We start from the raw sequence: 17,764 nt of genomic DNA, 5'->3' as shown, positions 1-17,764 counted from the left end.
TATTGGTTCTGGGTGGTGTTTGTTGAAACTGATCCCATTCCTTCATTTTGAATAGTAATCTCTATATTTGGCTAGGAGTCTTAGATTTACCTGATCTAATTTTAATTACATATTGTGATCCCCTTACATTATCTTTATAGAATTTATGGGTATCTGGAATGTTTTGAGTGCTTTTCTGAGAAATGCCCTGTCATTAATGTGTAACAATCTAAAATTCCCCCAGATGATTCATTATGGTGATGTTTTTTCTGTGTTTTTAATTGTGTCCTGTGGTTTTTTCATAATAAAAATTTGTCTATTTTGCACATATACTCTGTCGTCTTGTTTGTTGATATGTTATTATGAGTAGTGCTGCTCAAGTAGGTGGTTCATGGTGACCACCTCTCAGCACAACGTTAACTGGATTCAATGTTGAGAATTTTCTTTCTACTAAAATACACCTGCGGACTAAGGCGGGCTTTGCACACTACGACATCGCAGGTGCGATGTCGGTGGGGTCAAATTGAAAGTGACGCACATCCAGCATCGCATGCAACATCGTAGTGTGTAAAGCCTAGATGATACGATTAATGAGCGCAAAAGCGTCGTAATCGTATCATCGGTGCAGCGTCGGTCATTTCCATAATTACGCTGACGCGACGGTCCGATGTTGTTCCTCGCTCCTGCGGCAGCACACATCTCTGTGTGTGAAGCCGCAGGAGCGAGGAACATCTCCTACCGGTGCCACCACGGCTCCCGTAGGATATGCGGAAGGATGGAGGTGGGCGGGATGTTTACATCCCACTCATCTCCGCTCCTATTGGCCGCCTGCCGCGTGACGTCGCTATGACGCCGCACGACCCGCCCCCTTAATAAGGAGGCGGGTCGCCGGCCAGAGCGACGTCGCAGAGCGGGTGAGTCCATGTGAAGCTGCCGTAGCGATAATGTTCGCTACGGCAGCTTTCACAAGGATATCGCAGCTGCGACAGGGGCGGGGACTATCGCGCTCAGCATCGCAGCATCGGCTTGCGATGTCGCAGCGTGCAAAGTACCCCTAAGTCTGTCCCACACTACATCCTCAAACAACAACCATATGATATACTTGTGATGGTGGCATATGGGGGGTTGTGTATAATTTTGTGTAGCTTCATATTTTAGGCGTTCCTTCTGAGTATTCCTTGTGTGTACATTGTATTGTCTGTAGGTAATCTCCCTGTAGTGTTTCTGTCTATAGGTCTGAGGGAGGGGGGCTTGGGATCCACCTAAACTCTCTGCTTAACTGGGGGATTATTCATTCTGAAGAAGAAAAGACCAGTCCAGCTGAGTGCTAATGGTGGTTTTAATTCGTGCAAATCAGACAGTGTACAGACGTTTACGCGTTTCTGGCTTGACGCCCTTAATCATTATCTTGGTTATGACTAAGGGTGTCAAGCCAGAAACGCGTAAATGTCTGTGCACTGTCTGATTTGCACGAATTATAACCACCGTTAGCACTCAGCTGGACTGGTCTTTTCTTCTTCATTGCTGTGCGGCTGGGGCAGGGCCGAGGTCCGGGACTGAGGCACGGTGGGGCCAGGTGATGGTCAGCTGAAATTTCTGAAATTATGCATTCTGGCTGAGAAAAAGAAGAGAGGAGTAAGATTGATCCTCTGAGGGAGAAGCTGACACCCCAGAGAGATTGTGAGAAACCCAGATTTCCCTGGAAAAGGACTGCTGGAGGATTATGACTAACCTCCTGGGACATTTATTCCATTACTGGACTACTTTACCCTCTGTGTGGTGGATTATTTAATGGATCTTCTGATTTGCATGGAATAAAGGATCGCTGCATTTTTCACCCATCTCTCGCTCTGTTGATTGTGTGATATCAGAGAAGGACCCCGTGACAATACTCAAAAACATACAATATACAATTTAATACACAAAAACATCAATATATATAAAGAAAAAAAATGTCTTTAGTAGTGCAAGATCAGGTCAATCCTTTTGTTTAAGCCGGCAGGATAGGATGTATTTAACATTAAAATCCAATATGCCTCCCTATTCAGAAGTGCTCGTCTCCATTCCCCACCACGATCCGGTCTGTTAACCCTTCAATGGCGTAAATTGAGAGTGATGACAAATCCCTTGAATGTGCCTGCGAAAAATTATTGGAGAGATTAGAGGAGATAGGAGCATTTTCATCACAGGCGTCTCTGGTGTGCTGTTTAACCCTTTGCTTCAGTTTTCGGCTTGTGCAACCCACTTAAGATAAATTGCAAGCATGCCACATAGCCCGATATACTACATATGTGGAACAGCAGTTCATAAATTGTTTCAGTGAATATACATTGTTATTGATCAGATCTTCCACTTTGCTCATCTTATTGACATATTTACAACATGAGCACCTGTTCATACCACACCTATGGAAGTCCATGGTACTGAGCCACGTATTCCTCTGTTTCGTAGTCCTGACAAGACTCGGAGATAAGACATTACCCTGAGTAGGCGTCCGTCTGGTTGAAAACCGCATCCTCTGGAAATGATGGGGTACAGTTTTTGATCCTGGAAAAGAATAGGAAAGTATTTATTGATAACTAGAAGGTGGCCCGATTCTAACGTATCGGGTAGTCTAGAATGTGTATGTAGGTTAGCAGATTGAATAATAATATAATCATCAAGTCTTGAATAATGATGGTTCATTTCTTGCTCGTTGGTCTCCCGCTGTGCAGCATGCATCAGCGTGTCTGACAGTGGGAGACCATCGATCTGAATGGGCAGGGAGCCGGCGTACACTGGTAACCATGTTACACAATCGGGTAACTATGCAAAGCGCTTTGCTTAGTTACCCGATGTGTACCATGGTTACCAGCGTACGCCGGCTCAAGCACACGTGTGCCGGGAGCCGGGGGTAAGGTGGTAACCATGGTACACATTGGGTAACTGACGAAAGCGCTTTCCATAGTTACAGGATTGTGTACCATTTGTTACCAGCGTACGTCGGTAAGCTGATAACCATGGTACACATTGGGTAACTATGCAAAGCGACAGTGCTGGTTTATTTTTTTGCTTGTTGGTCTCCTGCTGTGCAGCACACATCGGCGTGTTTGACAGTGGGAGACCAACGATCTGAATGGGCAGGGAGCCGGGGTAAGCTAGTAACTATGGTACACATCGGGTAACTATGCAAAGCGGTTTCCATAGTTACCCAATGTGTACACTGGTGAACAGCGTACGCCGGCTTCGGCACACGTGTACCGAGAGCCGGGGTAAGCTAGTAACCATGTTACACATTGGGTAACTAAGCAAAGCGGTTTCTATAGTTACCCGATGTGTACCATGGTTACCAGCCTACGCTGGCTCCGGCACGCGTGTGCCAGGAGCCGGGGTAAGCTAGTGATTTCACACATCCAGCTTTTCTCCACTTTGTCGGATCCGGCGCGCTGCCGTAGGCTGGTTTCAGACGTCCGTGTTTTAGGTACATGTGACATGCGTTTTGTAACACGGATGTCACACGTACCCATGTTATTCTATGATGTGCCTCACACGTCCGTGTTTGCACATGGACCGTGTGACTTTTCATGACCCCGCACGCACACACGCAGGCATCTTCGGCAGCACGGATGTCACACGGATCGCACACTGATGTGATCTGTTCGACATCAGTGTAAAACATACCGGAGAAAATATGGGTCTTTTTAATAAAAATATTTTCTATATTTACTTCTCTCCAGCGCTGCTGTCTCCGGCTCTGCTGCCTCTCGCTCCTTATCGCCGCTCATTATACTCACTGAATATTCAGTGCCCTGAGGAGCTGGAAGCAGGAACAGCGCTGGGGACTTCAGTATCGGGGACCACATCACTGGGTGAGTGTACAGCAGAGTGTGTGTGTGTGTACATGTAGGTGCGCTATGTGTGTATGCGCTCGGTGTATCCATGTGTGTCTGCTATGTGTGTATATGTGCTCAGTGTGTGTGTGTATACATGCATGTGCGCTATGTGTGCATGAGCTCAATATATCCATGTGTGTCTGCTGTGTGTGTATATGTGCTCTGTGTGTGTGTATACATGCATGTGCGCTATGTGTGCATGAGCTCGGTGTATCCATGTGTGTCTGCTATGTGTGTATATGTGCTCAGTGTGTGTGTATACATGTATGTGCGCTATGTGTGTATGTGCTCGGTGTATCCATGTGTGTCTGCTATGTGAGTATATGTGCTCAGTGTGTGTGTGTGTGTGTGTATACATGCATGTGCGCTATGTGTCTATGCGGCGGGTGTATCCATGTGTGTCTGCTATGTGTGTGTGTGTGTGTGTGTATATACATGCATGTGTGCTATGTGTGACACGGACGTCTGAAGGCAGCCGTACACTGTGTACAGGACAGTGACTGCGCCGCAACTTCCTGGTCACATGACAACACGTGATCGGAGCTTGTCGCACGGCAACTGTAGTGTACACAGTGCACGGGAGCGCGCCGGATCCAACAAAGTGGAGAAAAGGTAAGCGACAGTGCTGCCATGTGGCGGGTGCCGGGTTAAGCTAGTAACCATGTTACACATCGGGTAAGTAAGGAAAGCGGTTTCTATAGTTACCCGATGTGTACCATGGATACCAGCCTACGCCGGCTCCGGCACACGTGTGCCAGGAGGCGGGGTAAGCTAGTGGCTTTTCTCCACTTTGTCTTGCCGGTCTGGGCTTCCGGGGCTGCAGCAGTCACCTGGGAGTCGGGCGTCTCCGTGTGGGTTCGGGGAACGCGTGCGGGGGGCGGGGCCAGGGCAAGCATCCAATGTGTGAGGGGGCGGGGCCTGGCCAAGCAGCCAATGCGTGCAGGGGGCCGGGGCGAGCGGCCAATCCATACGGGGGGCGGGGCCAGGGCAAGCCGAGCGGTCAATCTGCGGGGGGGCGGGGCCATGCCGAGCCCAGCGACCAATCTGCTGGTTGTCACTGTAACGACACAATTGTCACTGTAACGACACAATTTTGGAGCAAGACAAACAGGCAGACAGACAGAATAAAGCCTGCTTTACACGAGACGATAGATTGTGCGATAGCACAATCGATCGTACCCGCCCCCGTCGTTTTTGCGTCACGGGCAATTAGTTGCCCATGGCGCAGAAACTCGTTTAACCCCCGTCACACGTACTTACCTTCCGGACGACCTCGCTGTGGGCGACGAACGTCCACTTCCTGGAGTGGGCGGGATGTTCAGCATCACAGCGACGTCACACAGCAGGCGGCCAATAGAAGCGGAGGGGCGGAGATGAGCGGGATGTAAACATCCCGCCCACCTCCTTCCTTCCATTAAGCCGTCGGGTGCTGCGGGAGGCAGGTAAAGCTGTTGTTCATCGTTCCCGTGGTGTCACACGGAGCCACGTGCGATGCCACGGAAACGATGAACAATCACAGCCATTTTAATTAAACATTTATATGAAACCTAGCGACAAGTACACGACTCACGATTTGTGAGCGATACTGCGTTGCTAGGAGGTGTCACACGAGACGACGTCGTGCGGTATGCCGGATGTGCGTCACGAAAACCGTGACCCCTACGACATATCGCACAATCTATCGTCTCGTGTAAAGCCCGCTTAAGGCAATTATATATATAGATGTGTTTAATTTGAGTGAACTCTTTGCTATACGCAGTAACAAAATGAACCCTATCCCTGTCACTATTTCTTTTACCCTTATAGTCCAAAAGTTGTGATCTCTCTAAACCCCTAACTTTATTTCTCGCACAATTCAATGACCATTCCGGATATTGTCTACTACTTAATGTGTCACAAATAGTGATGGGCGACTCGCCGAAACGATTTATAAAGTTCGAGTTCGGGTTCTGAAATAACGCCAACTTGCGTCTGAACCCCCGAACTTGGACTTTACAGTTATGGGATAGGGCGGGGGGGGGCCTGTAAAACAAAGAATATAGTTGATATTAAACATTGTCATTATACTTACCGCTCCCGCGACACGTCGTGCAGACCCGCTCAGCCGCTGTATCCTGGCCACTTCTGCTTCTGGGTCCGATCATTAACTGCCGGGGGGTCTTCAATGTACTGCTCGTCACTCGGCAGTCATCGATTTTTTTCGGGCGTGTGTATGCGTATGTGTGAGGAACCCAACAGCCAATCACAGACGCTGTCACGCAGAATGGGCATCTGTGATTGGATCTTGGAGTAACCTGGAATCTGCCCATACATTCTAGATGCTAGAATGTATGGGCTAGTTTCAGTTACTCCAGCATCCAATCAGACGCCCACTCTGTGACAGTATATGTGATTGTCTGTCTGTTATTTTAACAGTAAATAAAATAACAACACAGAGAATTTTTTTTATTAGAAATAAAACAAGACATTTAGGACGCTTTTCAAATTCAATTTTATATATTCCAGGGGTCAATTTTATCTCAAAAATATATTATAAACCCCAACTTTTTAAAAAAAATTCCTTTATTATACCAAAAGCTAAACAGACTCCTAGACATATATACATACAATGTCTCAGCTGGATTCAACCAATGAGGGGGTAGATACATTGCAATATACAATTCATCCTTCTTTCACGATTCGATACCTATTTCCCCTCATCAAAAAATTCCTCAGAGGGAAAAATGGCAATTTTTCAAAGATTTATATATATTTCATACCATAATTCACATTATATATATTTTTATAAATACCTATTAAACTCACCGTCACACGGTGGTTTAGGAGCTGAATACAGAAACAAAAAGATATTTCGTCTCTATATCTATCCCCTATCCAGTTTTTGAGACCATAAAAACACACTTATGATAATGTCATTCCTGGTCACTCTTTTTGATGTTTTTTGACAACTACTCGACATCCAAATCACATCCTCAGCTGGTCAATTTAACAGAGAAAAAAACAGGGATAACTTTAGAAATAGGCACATCCTGGAATACCCATAGGTTATTCCTAACAGAACCAACACCCAATATGTAGTGTAAACTTATCTACTGAACTGTTATTTTAGATGCCATGCACCCTATAGAATGCCAAAAGGTCATTCTCTACAGAACAGAGGCCTAATATCGGCCCGAAGCCATCATCTGAACTGTTAGAAAAAAGATTTTTTCAGCAAAGCAGCAAACACATATATGCCAAAGATAATACAAAATAAAAAGTCCAATAACCATAATTTGTTCCTTGATAGGATTTTTGATAGATGAAATATTTATCACATATCCACTTGAAATTATCATATAAAAATATCCATCTTCATAGATATAGTTGATTTCAGACACGTGATATGTCGCAGGTTCCTTCTGGTAATGGTTAGACACTCTGTGCTTGATGGCTTCACACTCCTGGGATACAATTTACACCTTACACCTCGACGCGTTTCCCCCCTTGTATGATAGAGCCAAAGGGTTCATCAGGAGGTTTTATTGATCCATGAGTTTAATATCAATATTCAATATGGATCTAAAAGAGGAGGAGAGAAATATATACAATCTCTCAGTATAAATAAAATACACTTCCTAACATATACATAAGAAGACTACACCATCAGGGTCTTACTCAAAATGAGGCTATAAATAGTCCCATCGGATACCAGTTGCCCCATTCCATATACATATTCCCTACATCAATACAGGTCTACTCCTTACAGATAAAAAGGAGAGCACAAATATGTATGCATATATATAAATCAGTAACCCCAAGAACTATCATATAGGCTAAATCAGTCAGCTGATTTTAAATATATGATAGATATAACCAATGTCACTTACCCCAAAATCACCTCAGATAAAGTATGGTATGCCAAACCGGACCACTACAGCAATCGCTTAGTGGTCCAAGTAAGATGAGACAGTAGAAACTGGCAAAACGCCATGATAGCCTCCGTCCCAGAAAATCCCCAAATGAGGACACCAGCACGCCAGCCAGCAACCATGCGGCAGCCTTTTAAATGAGTGCGGGAGCCATTACATTTCCGGTCCCAGCCGCCTCCCATCATTCATTGCGTCCGCGCACACGCGCAGTCACGTCATTCACCCTGCTTCATACACAAACCTGATGTCACTTCCCGTATATCTCATCAAAGCCACCGCGCTTGCGCAAACCTGCGCCAACCACGCAGCCGCTCATATTCTCCAAGCGGCACCACGAAGGTTCCCATAGCGCAGCGCCGCGCATGCGCCCGAGGCATAAGATATACACAGGCTGAATTCACCATGAAACAAAATTCCACATAGCAAAAGGGTCACAAATAGAGGGTTAATGCCTACTAACTGACTAGAATTTAAGGATATAGAAGAGAAAATGCTTAAAATAATGGGGCCTTACTGCATATGTCGCGGGTGGGGAGGAGGGTGTCAGCACACTACGCTCACCCCTTCTGCTCGGGTCCGGCGGCTGCTGCTCAGTGGTGGCTCGAGCGGTGGGCCGGATCCCGGGGGTTTCTCGAGCGGCGCTCCTCGCCCGTGAGTGAAAGGGGGTTTGTTGGGTGTGGGGATGATTATTGTCCGTGACGCCACCCACGGTTGTGGTGATTTCACCACCGCTGCTCTATACGGGGCTCCCGGGGATGGTGATGCGGAGCAGCCAGGTGTTGTGTTGCCCCTCCGTGGGTAGGGGTTGGTGATCCCGGGGCCCGGTGATGGGGATGGAGGTGCAGGGCCTGGTGGGCGCAGGAACGCAGGGGCAGCGCTGTGCCTTGCGGCACTGTGGTACTCACTCAGCCTGAGACGTGACACAGTTTTTACGGTAAACCAAACGGCTGGATAGACGGTCCCACGGACGGCTGCACTTGCTCTCCCAGTAGGTGACGGTGATGTCCCTTTTCCTTGCACCTTGGTGTACTTGTTGGTTGCGATGGGTCCCCACCGGTAACCCGCTCCCCGGCTTCAAGCTGGACCGGGGGAGCTCTACTCTTTGCCCGCAGGCGCTGGCCCTAAGAAACGGGTGCCTTGGCGGTGGCGGTGTCTCTTCTATACTGGCTGGGCTGTTGCCTTCAATCGGGACTTGGTTGTTGGGGGATCTTTGTCCCCTTCACTGACGGATTCGGCAAATTGTGGTGACTCCAAGCCTTGCCGGGGTCCGAGAGGCCCCTGCCCTGGTGCTGACTGTCCTTCGGAACACTGCTCCAGACCGCCGGGCACCCAGCCAACGGGGTCCTTCCAGGAACTTCCAAATGGTCCCCCTCCAGACAGTCACCGCCGTTGCTGACCTTGCTCTACACAAAGCTGGACCCTTCAGGCTTTCCTTCCTTCTTGTCACCTCACTTGCTTTCCTCCTTTACCACTTTTCTACTTCACTTCTTTCACTTAGTTGTTTACTCAAGCTCGTCCCTGAGCTGACTCTCCTTCACTCTTGCCCTGCCTGGGCTCGACTTCCACTCCTTCACTTTCTCCTCCTAAACTCAACTGCCTGGTTTCTCCCGCCTCCAGAGCTGTGTCCTCCTCGGTGGGCGGAGCTAACCGCCTGGCCCACCCCCTGGTGTGAATCATCAGCCTCTGGAGGAAGGCAACAAGGATTTTCGGTTAGCTGTGGTGTTCCTAGCTGGGATGTAAGGTGTGGTGGTGTGTGACCTGTGTCCCCTGGCTTGCCCAGGGCGACACATTCCCCCTTAGCAAAATGCAGACCATCCGCGGGCTGCCGTCCAACACCGGTTTTATTTTTCTGAAAAAGATAACATAATGATATATAACATATTTACATTTTTAATAATAACTCTTCCCAAGACGGGAGGCACATTTCTTTTAACGTTGCAAACGGTTTACGGTTACGGTTTCCGCTCTCTTCCACCCAAGCAACCTGGCCCTGATGCTGCCCCTAAAACCCAGGCAGCACCCCTTGACCCACAGTCCAGCACACGGTACCCGAGCGGGATCTGTCCTTCCCTCCAGAGGGTAGCCACCGGTTCCTTTGGTGGCTGGGCACCAGCCTGCTCTGCTCAGGGCCCTCCCTCCAACCTGCCTCTCCGGAGGCGGCATTGCGGAAAACGGTAACGGTAAACAACATATTTACAAGCCACTAACGTTTGTGGTTGCCCTGCAAGTTCACGGGCTTGTCCATGGATAGTCCTCCATGCAAAACAACTTTTAAACGGTCCCCACGGGGACAACGGTGCCGGCTCCAGCCTGTTGCAATCACAAAGCAAATCTGGTAAGGCACTCGGTCATCATCATTTTTCTTATCATTCTTTCAAACTTTTTAAACTTTTCAAACAACAAAACACTCCTTTACATTTGCGGACCCCTTTTACTCATAGAACGGTCTCCCTGTACCTAAGTGGGGGTCTACCTAGGTTGGAACGGGTGGACCTTCGGGGCCCGGTGTCAGTGTGGCTAGACAGTGGGGTAGAGGGAACCATCGGTTCCTCCTCCCTGCTATAGTGTGGAGCAGGCGGAGGTGTAGGGGGGCTGGGTACAGGTTCATCCCTGGGCACTGGCACTGGTTCTGGCTCACGGGTAACCGCTTCCACTACTTCTTCATCCACGGCTTGTGGGAACAGTATCACTGGAAGAATCACCGCGCCGTTCTGTGTAGGCCAGTTTGCTGGGAAGTCACCCATTACAGTGTGGATTACCTCTGCTGCCTTCTCCACTGGTGGAGGAACCGGTACGTCAGCCTCTGCCTTCAACGCTGGGGGGCATTTTTTTAGATGGTCCCGAGAAACTGTGGCCAGGGTGCCCCCTTGGTCACGACTGATCTGGTAGGTCTTCCCATCTCCCCATTCTGTGGGTTGTATGACGTAAGGGACTTTCTCCCACTGATCATCCAGCTTGTGGGCTTTTCTCTTCCGTTTCAGCACCACGTCTCCTGGCTGGAAAGGACCTGCGGGCGCCTTCTGATTGAACCGGTGCTCTTGCTGTTCTCGACTTCGACTGAGGTTTTGCTCCACATACTCCTGGATTTGCCGGTACTGTGCCCTCCTCCGACTTTCCCACTCCGCCGTTGAAGGGAGTGCTTCCGGGGCTTCCAACCCCATCTCCAGATCCACCGGCAGGCGGCCAGGACGAGCCCTCATCAGATACGCTGGGGTGCACTTCGTCGAGCTAGACGGGATATTATTGTACATGTCGACCAAGTCGGGTAACTTTTCCGGCCACATGTTCCGTTCTTCTAGCGGTAGCGTCTTGAGGAGCCCCAGGACCAAGTGATTCATTTTCTCGCACATGCCGTTGGTTTGGGCGTGGTACGGAGTGCTCCGGATCTTCTTGCAGCCGTACAACTGGCACAATTCGTGAAACACCTCTGCTTCAAAAGCCGGGCCTTGGTCAGTCAGCACCTTCTCGGGGTACCCATGGGGTCGGCAAAAATAAGCCTGGAACGCTCGAGCAGCGGTTCGACCAGTCAGGTCCTTAACGGGGACTACCACCATAAATCTTGAGTAGTGGTCTACCATGGTCAATGCGTAGGTGTACCCACTTCGGCTAGGGGTGAGCTTGACATGGTCTAGGGCGACCAGCTCCAGCGGCTGATGGGTGACTATGGGATGTAACGGTGCCCTCTGGCTAGTCTCGTCCTTTCTCCTCAGCGTACAAGGACCGCACTCTCGGCACCAGGCTTCCACCGATTCACGCATCCCACTCCAATAGAACCGCTCCCTTAACATCATCTCCAGCTTCTTCCACCCGAAGTGGCCAGCACCATCATGGTATGCCCGCAGGACAGTAGCGACATCAGCTTGAGGAACGACCAGCTGGCATATTTTCTCATGGGTTTTCGGGTTGATCAACTCACGGTACAGCCTCCCTTGGTGTAGGTAAAGCCGCTTCCGCTCTTTCCACAAGCGTTGTGCTTCGGCTGGAGCGGCAGGGTCTATTCCCATAGCACCTTGTTCCACCAGAGTCTTGACAAGACGGACAGCCGGCGCTTGGTCCTGGGCGTCCTGCCACTCTTGACTTGGCCGCGGGTCCAGATCCACCCTTTGCTGACATACTTGTACCCTCTCAGTAGGCGGCTGGTGAAACGCAGGCAACTCGATCTCCTCGAGGTCGTCATCCTCGCACCCCTCTTCTGACAAATGGGGCATCCGGGAGAGTGCATCAGCATTTATGTTGACACGACCAGCTCGGTACTTTATGGTGAAATCATAGTTGGCTAGCCGGGCTACCCATCGCTGCTCCAGCGCGCCCAACTTGGCCGTGTTCAGGTGAGTCAGCGGATTGTTGTCCGTAAACGCGGTGAATGTTGCTGCCGCCAAGTAGTGGCGGAACCGCTCCGTGATAGCCCACACCAACGCCAATAGTTCGAGCTTGAAGGAGCTATAGTTCTCAGGGTTCCTTTCGGTCGGCCGGAGTTTTCGGCTAGCGTAGGCAATCACCTTCTCCTTTCCATCCTGGACCTGGGATAGGACCGCTCCTAGCCCCACGTTACTGGCATCCGTGTGGAGGATGAACGGGCGCCCATAGTCAGGGTACGCCAGGACCTCTTCTCCGGTCAAGGCCGCCTTCAACTGGCAAAAGGACTCCTCATGCTTGTCCTCCCACGACAGTGGGGCTCCAATGAGTCTACCACCTTTGGTCTGTCCCACGAGGAGATCTTGCATGGGGGCAGCCATCTTCGTGTACCCCTTTATAAAGCGCCGATAGTACCCCACCAGACCCAGAAACTGCCTTACTTCCCTCACTGTAGTTGGTCTCGGCCAGCTCTGGATGGCAGTAATCTTCTCAGGGTCGGGGGCGACACCATCCGCACTCACCACATGCCCTAGATACTGCACCCTGGGTTTCAGCAGGTGGCATTTTGAGGGCTTCAACTTCATCCCATACTTGGCAAGGGACGCGAACACCTCGGCCAGGTGCCCCAGATGGGCTTCATACGTCTGGGAATAAACAATCACATCATCCAAATACAGCAGGACGGTCTCGAAGTTTAAATGTCCCAGACAGCACTCCATCAACCGTCGGAAGGTCCCGGGGGCATTGCACAGCCCAAACGGCATGCTATTGAATTCGCAGAGCCCCATCGGGGTGGTGAAGGCGGTCTTCTCCCGGTCCTCTGGGGCCACGGCCACTTGCCAGTATCCGCTGGTGAGGTCAAGGGTCGAGAAGTAGTTTGCAGTTCTCAGTGCAGCCAAAGACTCTTCAATACGAGGTAATGGATAGGCATCTTTATGGGTTATCTGGTTGATCTTCCGGTAGTCCACACACATCCGCATGGTACCATCCTTCTTCTTGACCAGTACCAACGGAGCGGCCCAGGGACTACAGCTGTCCCGAATAACCCCTGCCTCCTTCATATTCCTCAACATATCCTTGGCACACTGGTAATGTGCAGGGGGAATAGGTCTATACCTCTCTTTGATAGGGGGATGTTCACCTGTGGGAATGTGGTGTTGGACCCCCTTGATCTGCCCAAAGTCTAGGGGGTGCTTACTGAAAACCTGTTCATACTCCTGCACCACCCTGTGTACCCCTGCCCTGTGATGTGGAGGGGTATCATCAGTGCCTACATGTAGCTGTTGGTGCCACTCCTTTGTGTCCCCCTGGGGTGGGGAAGTGCTGGTGGTAGGTGGGAGTGTGGATGGACTGGCTTCATGGATAGTGTGAGGATCCAGGGTGAGCAGCTTGGCAATGGTGGCATACCGGGGGAGCCTGACTTCTTCCTCCCCACAGTTCAACACTCTCACAGGCACTCTCCCTTTCTTCACATCCACCACCCCTCGGGCGGCCATTACAGTGGGCCAGTGCTCGGAAGGCATGGGCTCCATCATCGCAGGGTAGTCACGCCCCTGAGGTCCTACTGCTGCCCTACACCAGATCATCATCTCACTCCTAGGGGGCACAGTCAATGGAGCAACATCCATCACTCTAACTCCACCTATCTCCCCTCCTGTTGAGCTTACATGCTGGCGGTACATCAGGGCGCGGATCTCACGCTGCACAGCCCTCTGCCGGCTCCCCGCCGCTGTGGCGTCTAGCTGTTGCAATAGGGTCAACACATCAGCCATGCAGTGTTCCATCACATTGGTTCCCAGCACTATTTTCGGGTTATGATCACTGGGTTCATTCATGATCACAATCATACCCTGGTGTTGCAGTTCAGCTTGCCCCACTGTCATAGCCACTTGTTTATACCCCACCTGGGTCAATGGAAGTCCATTAGCGGCAATCAAAGTTATACTATTGTCTGGAGGCGCCAGCTCGTCTATGGCCCAATACCGCTGATACAACGTGTACGGTATGGTAGTTACCTGTGATCCAGTGTCCAAGAGAGCCATCACTGGTATGCCGTCCACAGCCACGGGGATGATAGGGCGGGCCCCGATATATCGGTCTCGCCAGTCCGGGGGGCCACGATGTTCTTCTCCTGAGGATTGGCCCGGGGCCCCAGGGGTTGCTCGTTTAACGGGCACTGTCGGTAGTAATGGCCCGGCTTACGGCACTTGTAGCAGATTGGAGGTCTGCTCCGCGGGTTGTTAGCACCTCTCCGCTGCATCCAGGGAACATCTTCGGGACTGTCAGCAAGTTGTATCTGCGCTGGAGGCTGAGATCTGGTCAGAGGTTGCAGTGCAGCAAGGATTTTGGCAAGGTCTCCGTCCATGCGACGGACCTGGGCTGCCAGCTCTTCTACTGTGCTGCTCGGGGCTGCAGGTATTAAAGAGGTTGGTTTGGCTGAGGCCGCCACAACGGGAGCTGTTTCGACGGGCCACGGGACGGGTTCCAGAACTTCAGCAGCTGGGGGCTGTAGTGCTTTGATAGCCCGCTCCTTTAACACAGCAAAGTCCACATCAGGGTGTTCCAGGGCCCACAGCCGGAGTTGTTTACGATCCTCAGGGGACCTCATCCCCTGCGCAAATTGCTCCACTAACATCTTGTTGCTATCCGCCTCATTAATAGAGTTCACCCGCTTCAGCGTGCGGAGGGCGGTCTGCAGACGTAGAGAATAGTCCCGAATGCTATCCCCAGCTCGTTGCCGGCACTGGTAAAACTGCATCCTCAGCTCAGCTTCAGTCCGGGTCTCGAAGGCAGTCTGTAGCTTCTCAAAGATGGTGGCTACAGAGAGCCGGTCCCCCTCGGCCCAGGTCTCCGCTTCCTGCTCCGCCGCACCGGTTAACTGGCCTAGCACTATCGCTGCACGTTGCTTATCAGTCAGGGGGTACAGCTCTAGCAACGGGTTAAGCTTTTTCCGGAAAGCCTGTAGGGCATCCGGTTTCCCGTCATACTGCGGTAGCCAGGCAGCTCCGGGCGCATAGGGCAAGGAAAACGGCATGACCTGAGCAAGCGCGGGGGCCGCGGCACCTCCCGCCGGTACGGCCGGGACCTGGGCAGGCCCATTCCCATCCGCGGGTGCCGCTGCGGCTGCGACCACCGCTCCTCCAGCGGCTCCGTCGGGCGCAGACATTTTGTTTCCGTCCCCCTTAGCTCTTTCCGGCCCCTCCTCTCTCGGGGCGGAGTTTTGGCCTTCGCGCCTCTACTGCTCGAGAAGACGCTCGAGCGGGAACTTTTCGCGCCAAAGATGGCGGCTTCTGAAATTTTTCTGCCGGATGCCTCCGGCGGTAACAAGGCGCACCTCTACCAGACGGCAGAGCGGTAAGATCCTGTTCGTGACGCCAAGTTGTCGCGGGCGGGGAGGAGGGTGTCAGCACACTACGCTCACCCCTTCTGCTCGGGTCCGGCGGCTGCTGCTCAGTGGTGGCTCGAGCGGTGGGCCGGATCCCGGGGGTTTCTCGAGCGGCGCTCCTCGCCCGTGAGTGAAAGGGGGTTTGTTGGGTGTGGGGATGATTATTGTCCGTGACGCCACCCACGGTTGTGGTGATTTCACCACCGCTGCTCTATACGGGGCTCCCGGGGATGGTGATGCGGAGCAGCCAGGTGTTGTGTTGCCCCTCCGTGGGTAGGGGTTGGTGATCCCGGGGCCCGGTGATGGGGATGGAGGTGCAGGGCCTGGTGGGCGCAGGGACGCGGGGGCAGCGCTGTGCCTTGCGGCACTGTGGTACTCACTCAGCCTGAGACGTGACACAGTTTTTACGGTAAACCAAACGGCTGGATAGACGGTCCCACGGACGGCTGCACTTGCTCTCCCAGTAGGTGATGGTGATGTCCCTTTTCCTTGCACCTTGGTGTACTTGTTGGTTGCGATGGGTCCCCACCGGTAACCCGCTCCCCGGCTTCAAGCTGGACCGGGGGAGCTCTACTCTTTGCCCGCAGGCGCTGGCCCTAAGAAACGGGTGCCTTGGCGGTGGCGGTGTTTCTTCTATACTGGCTGGGCTGTTGCCTTCAATCGGGACTTGGTTGTTGGGGGATCTACGTCCCCTTCACTGACGGATTCGGCAAATTGTGGCGACTCCAAGCCTTGCCGGGGTCCGAGAGGCCCCTGCCCTGGTGCTGACTGTCCTTCGGAACACTGCTCCAGACCGCCGGGCACCCAGCCAACGGGGTCCTTCCAGGAACTTCCAAACGGTCCCCCTCCAGACAGTCACCGCCGTTGCTGACCTTGCTGACCTGGCCCTACACAAAGCTGGACCCTTCAGGCTTTCCTTCCTTCTTGTCACCTCACTTGCTTTCCTCCTTTACCACTTTTCTACTTCACTTCTTTCACTTAGTTGTTTACTCAAGCTCGTCCCTGAGCTGACTCTCCTTCACTCTTGCCCTGCCTGGGCTCGACTTCCACTCCTTCACTTTCTCCTCCTAAACTCAACTGCCTGGTTTCTCCCGCCTCCAGAGCTGTGTCCTCCTCGGTGGGCGGAGCCAACCGCCTGGCCCACCCCCTGGTGTGAATCATCAGCCTCTGGAGGAAGGCAACAAGGATTTTCGGTTAGCTGTGGTGTTCCTAGCTGGGATGTAAGGTGTGGTGGTGTGTGACCTGTGTCCCCTGGCTTGCCCAGGGCGACACACATACATATATTGATGTAGTAATTATAATTAATAAAGGGCCAATTCCAAAGAAAAAGGGGGCATTCCTACCCCACCAACATTATTAAACCTACACTTTCCACCCCTCTCTTTACCAATTATTGACCTTTAGCTTACTAATATTATTGATAAAAACCAAACCCAATAATGGGGGTTTATATTATGAAGGTTATCATTCAATCTAACCTCCTCTAGTCTAGACATTTAGGACGCCATCTTTATTACCCAAAAAAAAACCATCTGACGTAGTCCAAAAGGTGGGCGAGCATCTTCAGTTCTACTACATCTGTGCGAGAAGACAAACAGGTTTGCTCATACAGACTCCGGTACAGACTCAGCTGAGAGCTGTCAGAGATTTCACCCGAGTGCACAGCTGAGGCCGGTCAGCTGTGCCCTTGGGTAACCTCAACTGACGTCACTGCAACACAGCCGTAAAGTGAGCGCTTGTTGGCAGTGAGATCGCTGACGTCAGAGTCGGGGTTAGCCGAGGGCACAGCTGACGTCACCACTTTCACCACCAACAAGCGCTCACTATCGGCAGTGTTGCAGTGACATCACAACATTCACACCAGACTGGTCACATGGCTATGACGTCATGTAACGTCCTGCAACCTACGAGGTAACAACATTCACACTGTAGCGCCCCACGGGGCAGGTGTTTTAACCTACTCGTCGCCGGGCCAGGGGTGCAAATCCTCTGCGTCGTCACGGGGTGGCCTGACCCGGTTTTGTTGCCCCGAGGCGTACAGGAAGGGAAGGATGGCGGTGGACGGGAGGCAGGAATCGAGGATGGGGATGGTAGTGACGGTTATGCGGGCGTCATACGATATGATCTAACGTGCGATCGCACGAGCGATGGTACCCGCCCCCGTCGTTTGTGCGTCACGGGCAATTAGTTGCCCGTGGCGCACAAAGTCGTTAAACCGCCGTCACACGTACTTACCTGCTGAGCGACGTCGCAGTGGGCGG

The 17,764-nt window shown here is 51.7% G+C and overlaps 1 long non-coding RNA gene across 1 annotated transcript; it reads right to left on the bottom strand.

The window, feature by feature from the left end:
- Positions 1-2,019: 2,019 nt before the first annotated feature.
- LOC142258015 (uncharacterized) lies at positions 2,020-4,745 on the bottom strand. Its single transcript, XR_012727695.1, has 3 exons — positions 4,682-4,745; positions 2,385-2,526; positions 2,020-2,116 (listed from the first exon to the last, which is right to left on the bottom strand). It is a non-coding gene; the product is annotated as an uncharacterized LOC142258015 (long non-coding RNA).
- Between the last annotated feature and the right edge of the window lie 13,019 nt (positions 4,746-17,764).

The sequence above is a fragment of the Anomaloglossus baeobatrachus genome, chromosome 12, assembly GCF_048569485.1.
Source record: "Anomaloglossus baeobatrachus isolate aAnoBae1 chromosome 12, aAnoBae1.hap1, whole genome shotgun sequence".
NCBI lineage: Eukaryota > Metazoa > Chordata > Amphibia > Anura > Aromobatidae > Anomaloglossus > Anomaloglossus baeobatrachus.
The sequence above is the reverse complement of the archived record's forward strand: the minus strand, read 5'-3'. Positions and strand labels throughout refer to the sequence as shown.